A 10,787-nucleotide genomic window follows, 5' to 3' on the forward strand; every position below is an offset into this window, starting at 1 on the left:
TTTATTTGGTTGTGCTCTACATTGGGATGAAACTCAAGACACTTTTGAGTGGTTATTACGTACTTGGCAAGAGGCAATGTTTGGAGTTGCACCTCATACAATCATAACAGATCAGGATTCTTCCATAACAAATGCAGTCGCAATCGTATTTCCGAATAGTAAACATCACTTTTGTATGTGGCACATAACAAAGAAGATTCCAGAATATCTAAGTCATGTTTGCCATCAATATGATGATTTCAGTAGAAAATTTAGTTGGTGTATTCATGGTACGACCACTCCTGAGGAGTTTGAAACAATGTGGATCGAAGTAATGAAAATGTATAATTTAGAAGAAAATAGTTGGTTGCAGAGAATATATGCAATCCGTGAAAAATGGATACCAGCGTATGTGCGTACTACATTTTGTGCAGGCATGTCAACAAGTCAAAGAAGTGAGAGTATGAACAAATTTTTTAAAGATTATCTGAATTCTAGTACTCCAATGAGTGTACTTGTGGTACAATATGATAAGGCTATTGACGCTAGATATGATTAAGTAAGGGAGAAGGATTACAAGACAAAATATTCAAGACCTATCTTGAAAACTTTGTATCCTATGGAGGATGAAACAGCGAAGAAATATAAAAGAAAAATATTTCAAATTTTTCAAGAAGAACTTATTCAGTCTCAAAAGTTTATCTCTGAGAAAATTGAGGTTAAGGATGGAGCAAACATCTATAAAGTGCATCAACTTCAAATACAAAAGCCGGTATATATAGTTAGCCTAGACGTTTCATTGAGAAAAGCTCTTTGTTCGTGTCACAAGTTTGAGTTTATGGGAGTTCTATGTAGACATGTACTAATGGTATTTATAAAAAATACATTCACTCGCTTCCGGCATATTATTTATTAGATCGATGGACAAGAAATGCTACCAAAGAAAAACTGAATGATTCTCCAACTATAACACAAAATTTGAAACCTTCTACTTTGTGGTTTAATAACATTATGATGCATTCAATTAGATTATCTGAACGAGCTACAAAGTCAGAAAAGCATTATCAATTTGCACATCAAAGGTTATTACAATTGTGTGGAGAGCTTGGCGAACTTTCTTATGAATCCGAGGAAGATTGTGAATCAGGTGGTCAAGTTAGTGAGAAACATTGCAAAGTAAATTCATGTGAACAAATTCAAGATATAACTTTGCTTGATCCTCCAGAAGCAGCAACTAAAGGACGTCCGAGATCTTTGAGAATGAAAGATTCTCTTGAAATTACTCAGAAGACCAAAAGAGTTGCTTCTCCAAAAAAAATATTCTGAAAAGCAAAAAAGGCAAACGAAAAGTATCAAACTTAAGAAAAAGGGAACAAGGTAATTTTATTTTACATAAATGCATATTATCTCAACTGGAACTGCTTATTTAATAAATTCTAAATTTCATGTGCAGTACAAACTCTAATGCTTATTCAGAATTCTATCAAGAATATGTTGAGAATATTGGTTATCCTTATGTCACCTCATTTACGGTAAAGAACTGTTCTTCCTTTGATCGTACTGTTTATATATGTTGTTTACATGTTAAGGTGTTTGTTGATTAATTATTATTCTTATTTTAGGATTTGCTTAAAGCGACTTCAACTCCAATCCAACAACATCGTCCTACCTAGTTCAGGATGTTAATGTGGGTGATTGTACCAGTATCATGCAAATCAAACTCGGACACTGCCCTGAATTACCATCCACATTCTCTCTTTCTCTTATAAATTACTTTTAGCGGATTTGTGCACTAAATAACGATGAGAAACAAATCAAGTTGATGTCCCATGCTTTGAGAACTTGTTGAAAATGATATATGTAACTCACACTTTTGTTTTGTTTTTTCTCACTTATTGAGATTGTGGAAAGAAGCGGCGTGTTGGTCTGCTGTTACACTATTTTTTGGAATAAGTAATGGAATGATGTTCATTATTTTTTATTTGTTTTGAATCTTTCCTTTAGTAACAGATTTCAGTTGATTGATGTCTTCTTAGTTCACTTTCTTTGTTTATAATAAAAACATATATAATTTGTTTAGACTTTAATGAATTCCTTGGCTATCTTTAGTAGGTTTATAAAACATGTTTCAACTTAGTGGCGAAAGTAGTATTTTTAGTAAGGTTTCAAAATTTGAAGAAGTGAACTCACAAACTAAACGAAAGGGGTTCGACATATACTATATATACATAAAAAATAATTTTAAATAAAAATTATAATATTTTCTGCCGAAGGAGGTTGAACCCCCTGTTGGCTTCACCCCTGTTTCTACTGATGTTGGAATCTTAAATTTAGTGTATCAGTATCACTTAGTCTTTCACTATCCCTGAAAACAAATCTTTGTTGAATAGTTTAAAAGAGGTTTACGCTGAAAGTGCATTAGTTCGTAATAACATAAATGATTATGTAATAAGGAATGATATTTGCAATAAGTTCAATTTTCTTGTTCCTCTCTATTGAGTTCCATCAAGTGCTGGCACTATTGCTATATAATAGACTAGAGAACTTGAAACTCTCGTATTCGAAATGTAAACAAGGCAAGCTGGTACAAGACTTATAATGTTCCTTTCGGTATGTAAACACCTGTGATAACACTAGATGTTAAGTTTTTTCTTTTTTCCTTCTCCCTAACCTGTTGATTATAGCATCAGGAGTCTGAGATTTGTCTTCATTTCTACATTTCAAAGATAGCAAAACAAGTGATATATGTATAGCTCATAAATGAATCCAATAAGTTTTTATTGATAATAGTACCAAGATGGAGTTGTATTACATTATATACTTGATTCTGACAACTCCAACAGAACTTTCATTTCATACAATAGCACAAATTTGAATACAATTATATTTGAAAGCATAAAGCGTCTCATTTTGCTCTTCGAAACATCTTTCATTTTGTTTAGCCGATGAGTATGGTTCAGGAGAGCTCCAATTGACTATGGATCCCAACATTGAGGAATCAATGATTGTAGTATTGTTCAAAGAGTTTTTTCTGAGCAAATTTTCACCTGACCACCTATTCTCATGAAAAGTTTAGTCACTTCACTTGTATTGATAACCAATATCGCGGATGCGTCATAATTGAGACAAAAGCTAGTTCCCTGAAGATAACAGAAGAGGTTCAAAGGCAATTATCATTGACGAGGCCAATAAGGATAGATTGGACGTGCTACCCAAATACTTATGCATGAGTTTCAAAACGCCTAGCAGAATGTCATTGTCTAATGGTAGATCCAACTATAAAACTTGATTATTTGATGAAGAAAACATTTCGTCAAATTCACAGCCGACTAAATCAGATACAGATGCAGCACCAAGATGTTATATCGTTGAGCTTGAAAATAGTAGCAAGTGTAGAGAAGTTTCTATTGACTGCATGCCAACTCAACAAGGCGTTGATGCTTTAGAGTGTCTTTTGGCATTTGTGCATGACTGCTTAAGTCAATGAGCTTGCTGGTGTGAAGAAGCATGCTCCATAAACTGCCAACCTACTAGAAAGTAAATTCGGTTGACTGCTTTCGTAACAATCTAAAGAGAAATAACAAAATAGGATCATTACCTCCTTCATAACAATTAAAAATTAATCAGAGTATCTTTAGTAGTTCACCTATGATCAATCTGCCCAAAAGAAATTTAGGTTAATGTTTCTCCTAAAACTGAAAATAATTGAAAAAAATTACAGTTCTGTTTTCTCTTCCCAACCAAGGAAAACCAACCCCAACATGGTTTTGACACTCAAGCGATCCACCCTGTTAAAGAAGATTGATGCAAAGGTTAAACTTCATCACATTTATCTAACCAACTAGTACTATTTGATCTACAAAAATCCAAATATCAAGCCTACATATATATGATATGGTATGGTACGGAGAACACCATTATCTATAGTAAGATTCAATGAGTTGTAAGCAGTGAAATCCTATTAGAGAATTGATTGTGCAAACAAAATGAGATACAATACACATAAATCACATTAAAAGTATACCTAAAATTTAATTATCATTGAAGAGAGTAGTAAAATTGTGAATAGATCTGCAGTGCTCACTTGAGCATGTGAAAAACATAGAGTATAGCATAACTCAAACATAAATTGTAATTAACTTTGAAAAAAATAATTTAATTATTGAAATAATTTTAGTTAGAATCCAAGTATCATTCAACTACCTTGTTGATGTCCTTTTTTTGGTAAATTGTTGATTTTCTATTTTTTAAAAAAATAAAATTAATTATGGATTATTTTATTAAAGTAAGTTAGTATGGTTAAATCTAACTGATGGTGTAGAAAATTTGTACACTCACAGTGCACAAAACTTAAACTCATAAATTATTCACCTAGCTATCTTTCATTTCTTTAAAAAATAAAAATTAACAAAAACAGTACAATAAAAAATGATTTTCACCATTTATCCGCGTGCTAGTCATGCACAGCTATATTATATAGCATAGGGCTAAAGTCAAATTATTCATCAGACACAATCATGCATTCGTCAAAAAGTGAGGGAGTTCAACTTTGTTTGGCTTGGTTTTGACTAACAAGTCTATTCAAGGAAATTTTAGTTAGGGCATCTGGGAAAGTGTTATTTTGAGATGACTATGACGTTTTGATGATTTAATAAATTTCAAAATCTAGTCAGAGACCAGATTCCAGGAGAGACTGAGAGTGTGCATACATGACAAAGACAGTTGTCCACGGCTACAACTCAACAACACATATTGTGGTTGGCTGATTTATGTTACTATAGCTGGTGTCCCCTGCGATCGTGGAGCTTGGCTGCATTCAAAGAAGGGCATGTGAGTGGGTTCCTGCATTCGCGGGAGAGCCACCACAATCGCGTTGTGGAGGAAGCTTGAACCCCACATTCGCGAAGAGACTTCCTCGTTCGTGGAGGGTCTGACCTCACTAAATTCCACATGGCGGATAGGGGTCCATGTTCGTGGAGGGCCACTAGATAGAATTTTTCCAAATTTGGGGGTTTTAATCCTATTTCGTAATTTTTGAGTTTTAAGATCTTGGGTGTGCGATGTAAACAATGTTTTTAAGAAGAAATATTTGGATAACAATTTCTAATCTTAAATCTTAATTTACCCATTATTATTTATGATTATAAGTGTTCAAATCAAGGTTTTGATATGATAGATTGGGGGTTTTCAAGAACTTCGATTTTTGAAGTGGAATGATGATCGTGAACTAGTTTCAAGTTTTTTTCCGAAATGGTTTCCATCAATGAGTTTCGAATGCTTTGGGTAACGTTTTCAAGTAATGATTTCTGGATTCAAGCTCATTTTAAAAATTGATTTTAGTTGATTTGACTCATTTTTCAAAGTATATGATATGGATGTTTTTATTTCAGGAATTTTATTGTGATTAATTGTTTTTCTTTGGACATTGTTCGAAAAGAAAAAGCTCAAGTCTTGGATTGACTACCGATTTAATTAAGACAATTAAACCTCTAAACCTTGTAAAAATTGTAAAATCCTACATTTCCTTCAATGTTTGTTGGAGAGTAATGGTAATGAGGTGATGGTTCAATTACTCCATATGATTGATGTTAATGAATGTAAAAGGGATTAAATGAAAAGGGCAACGTGATAATAATTTTGTTTTTTTTAATTGCCTTGAGTGTTGATCCTTATTTGTTGATTTATTAAAATGCTTTGATGGCATTATTGTGGACTTGAATTGCTTCAGTTTATTATCTCTTTCTTATGGTGTGAAACTATCTATTTGCATTTATTTATGTATATTATGCTGATGGGAAATGATCCTGACTAGTAAGATTCTACCAATGTGTTATATATGGCTACTGACATTACCCCAAAATTTGCAGCTAGTCAAAAACCCCTCTCAACTGTCCAAAAGCGGCAAATTTAATAGTTCACAAAATTGAACCCTGCTAAAACATGTAAAAGTGAAGCCTCATTCTCTAACATGTAGGTTTCTCAAGTGCTAGGCCCTTCGCATAATCGGAGGTCGCTTAAGTGACAGGACCTCCACAAAAGTGAGGCCTGCAACACTAGAAAACAAAGTCAAGTCGTTCAAAACCTTGTAAACACAAGCCACATATGCAGATAAATTATAATCAATTGTTCCAAACTAAATGGAACCATAGAAACACGAATTTGAGGCCTCGTTGACTCGACATATATGAAAAACACATGAAATTAACACAATATCTAAAGGATAAAACAAGCTCGGGACCTCATAATAAATCAACCAATACCTCACCTAGGCCTTAAATCATCCCCCGAATCCAACAAAACTCTCGAGATTCTCATTCGAGCATCTAAACTCCGAATGTTGACCGAAGTCAACCCAAAGGATAAATTTCCTAAATTTCACAACTTCGAACCTCCAATCCCCATAAAGACTCCGAATCTCAAACTTACAATCAATAACCAAATTCAACATTCTAGAACTGGTGCAATCGACATAATTCCATTATGACACACAAAACTCCAAAAAACTCTGAAAATCACTTTTAAGCAACTTAGTTATCAAACAATACAAACTTACTGAATTCTCAAATTTTCACTCAAACTTCGAAATCAAATTTCAAAACTCAAACATTAAAGACTCGATCGGGGTTACGATCCGAAGAGTTAAAATGATAATTTCATGAAAAGTTTCAAATATGACCGACCGGGTCATTACAATAGCTCTCTCTAAATGGTTTCACTGCTCATGTCTTTTAAGTTGTCTAGGATATTATTGATTCTAGTCCTTCTTTTGTCATTGAAGCTTTATTTTACTGATACACTCTAAAAGTTCTTAAAAGTTGTCTTGATTTCATCTTCCTAGCCTAGAATTCTCTCAAAATTCAAAAGGGGAAAAAGAAAAGCTTAATGATATCACCATTGATGGAGAAAGCGAAGCTCCAAATTTAATTAGCAAACTTCCTATGAAGTTTTTCACTCAATAATCTCATTTCTTCAAACAAAAAAAAACTGTAGCAACTAGCATATATTTCAAACACTGAAGATTCAATGGAAACTCCTTGTCTCGACTTTATTTGGATCTATACCAAATCAACAAATCATTGTGCTAGAACTCTCGCCATTTTCGAAAAAGGTTCTTTTATCACTCTCTTTTAATGTCAAATTTTTGGACTTACATCACCCCATGAACTTGGGCCTACTTCGATTACATGCTCTGGTGGATGGAGTTTTAGAAAAATGAATACAAACTTGAATTAATTCACTTTCTTGTGATAGAATCACTATAATGAGTTTGTCTAAGTGGTTTTTTGTATCAAATTCGGGAGAGAAATTTGTTAGGGAAAGCGTTATAACTAAAGGAAACATATTTCAAGAGAGATTTCTTCAATTTGTGGAGTTAAATGAATGTGTTAAAAGATATTTTACCCTTTAAAGGTTATGTCAATATTAAGACCTTAAAACTTAGAAATTGCTTCTTAGTCAAGAATACTTTAATCGAAATCCTCAATAATTGTGAGATTTGGGAGAAATTCACCCTTCATCACTGTTCCTACATGTCGATTTAGGTGAGAATTCATCAAAACTCAAGTTATTAGATACTTATCATATGTGTGAACAAAATTTAAGCCTAATTTATGAAATCCAAGATAAATTGGTGTGTTAAGATTGTTTCCTTCATCAACAATATCTCAAAATTTTTGTCCAAAACTGAGTTTTTAAGACAAATGTCCCTGAGCTGCCTTTTTTATTGCAATCCCAAAGGTTTGGACACAAAATTTGAGATTTTATGGATGAAAAGAAAGGGTTTTCTAACACCAACTTTCCTAGGTTTTCTAATAACTTTAGTTTCTAGTGATGAATGCTCACATTGCTCGACAAGTAGAAGCAACGATAAAGGGTAAATTTCTCCAAAACTTGCAACTATGTAGGATTACGATTGGGGTGTTTTCACCCACAATCCCACCTCCTAGTTTTAGGGTCTTAACATGTGAGTCACAACCTTTAAAAGGTAAATCAACTGGTAGAACCTATTCATTGAGCCCCACAAATGAAAAAATCCCCTGAAATTGATTTCCTAGATCTATGTAGAATACTTTTTCGAAAAACACTCTCTCCCAAATTCGATACAAAAATTGACCTCAACAAAACTTGTTATAGTAATTCTATCAAAAAAGGTAAAACTCATTCAAGCCTTTTTTTTTAAAATTCAATTCAACGAAGTATGCTCAAAGCATATCTAATCTTGTGGGGAGTGATATAAATGAAAAAAAAAATCAACATTAGAAAAGAGAGATGAAAGAACCTTGAAAACAATGGCGAGACTTAAAAGGTACGGAAATTGTTGATTTTCTATATATCCTGAAAAGGCTGAGATAAGAATATCTATAGGAATCTCCAACACTTGGAATATACTCTATTTAATCTAGATTCTTTAGCCGGAAGAAATGAGACTATTTGTGTGAAGCTTCATCTGGAAGATTGTTAATCAGGTCTGGAACTTTGATTTCCCCTTAAATGGTGATATAGCATGGCTTCTTGCTTCATTCTTTTTGTGAGAAAATTAGGATACGAAAAGAAAGACAAAATAACTAACAAGCACTTTTGTAGCATTTTTCTGAAATTAAAAAAGAAGTGTATTTAAGCTATAATAAAAAATATATATTTTATTGATAAAAACTAGCATTCAACTATAGATCTTAGATCAAAATTTAAAAAAATTGTCATCAGAAAGCTTTACAGTTTCACAAACTCTTTTTTTAACCAAATTGGCCATTGGACCTAATTTAATAAAAGCAAAACTATAAACAAGTCCACTGTTCCAAGTGACCCAAATGAAAAACAAAAAAGAACCAAAGGAGAAAATCCATTGCACGACTGAATCAACTCAAAACTTCGCTCAACACTAATTAAACTCAAGAATTCAGCTCAACTCCAAATAATCTCAACAATATGCTCAGGTGTTTGAATGAATCAATCATTGTTAATGGATTAAAATATCACCTTTCTCGTCTCACAAATTAAGTCAACTAACTATTCTTAGATTTATATTTAGTGGGTTGAACCCCAAATGGGATTAAAACCATCACTTTTACCTTAATCTTAGAAAATGAGCTAACTATTGTTCTTTGATGTAGTAGGTGCCTCTTCTTGAACACTAATGTACACGTTCGCCATTCTGATATGGGAATTCATCACTTGAAAGTTCATGTAAAAAGCTTACAACCCTTGTGTGATGGATGTCAAAATACCCTTTTGTGCTTGAACTATTATAATATCTATAGATGATACTAGAAAATACATGTGTCCTAGTTTTAAATCAGTTGTGATACCTTAATTCTCTCACCAGGTGAATGATATGTATAACCAACAAAAATTAGTTCAGAAAATATTATATCGTTCATTACTTGTATCATCTAGCATATAACAGAACAAAGTTGTGATTTGATATCAAAAACATCTCCACATTGACACTATATTATTCTAATTTCAAGAATATTGTGTTTATCCATGTTAATAATTTTCCTGCCATTGCTTGGTAGCTTTTGAAATGTTCGAAAATCAAAATTACCTGCAAAATGAAAAACCATATTAGCTAAGAAGTCAGTAAGAGTATTTCCCTCCCTTAAAGAGTGTTGTAATCTTACTAACCAAGATTTCATCTTTTTTCGAATGGAATTAACCTCCACTGTCACCCTCCAAGGAATTTTCCAGAAACCATTCATAATATTCACTATAGTAAGAGAATTGGATTCAACAATTATGTTTGGAATTTGATTTTCCAAACAATATTGCAATCTAATTCTTATAGCTATCACATCATCCACTAAACTATAAGAATCGGGAATTGTAATTCCTTTAGCACATAGTAGATCTCCATCACGGTTCCTTACGCAAAAGGCAGCAGAGCTTGGTTCACTTTCACTCATAGTAGTTTATCTTTTTCTTAAGTTCTCCCTATGAAATAAATATTTCAAATTCAAGATAGAGTTAAGAGTCAAGTTCAAGAGAGCCTTTAGAGTCATTTTGAGAAGTCTTTTATACACTTTAAAAACTTGTTTTAAGACTTGAGTAAAAGGATGAGTAGTGTTGATTTTCATTTTTCAAAATGAAAATATGGAAACTAAGTATTCCCAAAGAGTAAATGTTTCTACATTTAAAATGAGGAGAGACATCGATTTCCAAATGAGTTCATGAGGAGTTTTAAGTACGATTTTTTTTACGAGATATCTTTTGAGTAATAGCCTCAAAGTTTGAAGATTAGGAAATGTTTTTAAGCATATCAGTTGAGTTATATTTTGGGAGTAGTATTGAGCACCGCTATGGGGACGAGTTCATACAACTCAAGGTCCTCATAAACTATTTAGCCAACGTGGGTAGAAAGGGTCTAATTTTTAGATGATTCCTCATTGCTTTTAAGTATAGATTAGTGGATCCACTTAGTTGAGGATGTCCTATACTACGAAAAGGTATAGGACAATTCTGGCATCATGGAGGATATGTTCTATCATCACATAGTTCATAGTGATGGTTATTGGTTAGAGAATCTCCCGAATAGAGTTATCTTGTATTTTTACATACAAACTGAGTTATCATTGTATTTTTGAATACATTGAGTTATTATCTCATGTTTTAAGAGTTTTATTTATATTGCATATTTATTATTGCTTTTATATTGAACTGAGTTGAGGTTGAATTGAGTTTGAGATGAGGTAAGTCTTTTCTTCAGTTCCAGTTCAAGATTATGTCATGTTTTAGATTTTCCCTACATTCTCGTACATTTAATGTATTGATGTCATTTTTCCTGTATCATTTTATAATGCAGGTATAAGTAA

At 32.7% G+C, this 10,787-nt stretch overlaps 1 pseudogene; it reads left to right on the forward strand.

Moving 5' to 3' along the window:
* The first annotated feature begins 415 nt into the window (after positions 1–415).
* On the forward strand, positions 416–1,305 carry LOC107019666 (annotated as a pseudogene).
* Positions 1,306–10,787: the final 9,482 nt, after the last annotated feature.

The sequence above is a fragment of the Solanum pennellii genome, chromosome 5 (assembly GCF_001406875.1).
Source record: "Solanum pennellii chromosome 5, SPENNV200".
Classification (NCBI taxonomy): domain Eukaryota; kingdom Viridiplantae; phylum Streptophyta; class Magnoliopsida; order Solanales; family Solanaceae; genus Solanum; species Solanum pennellii.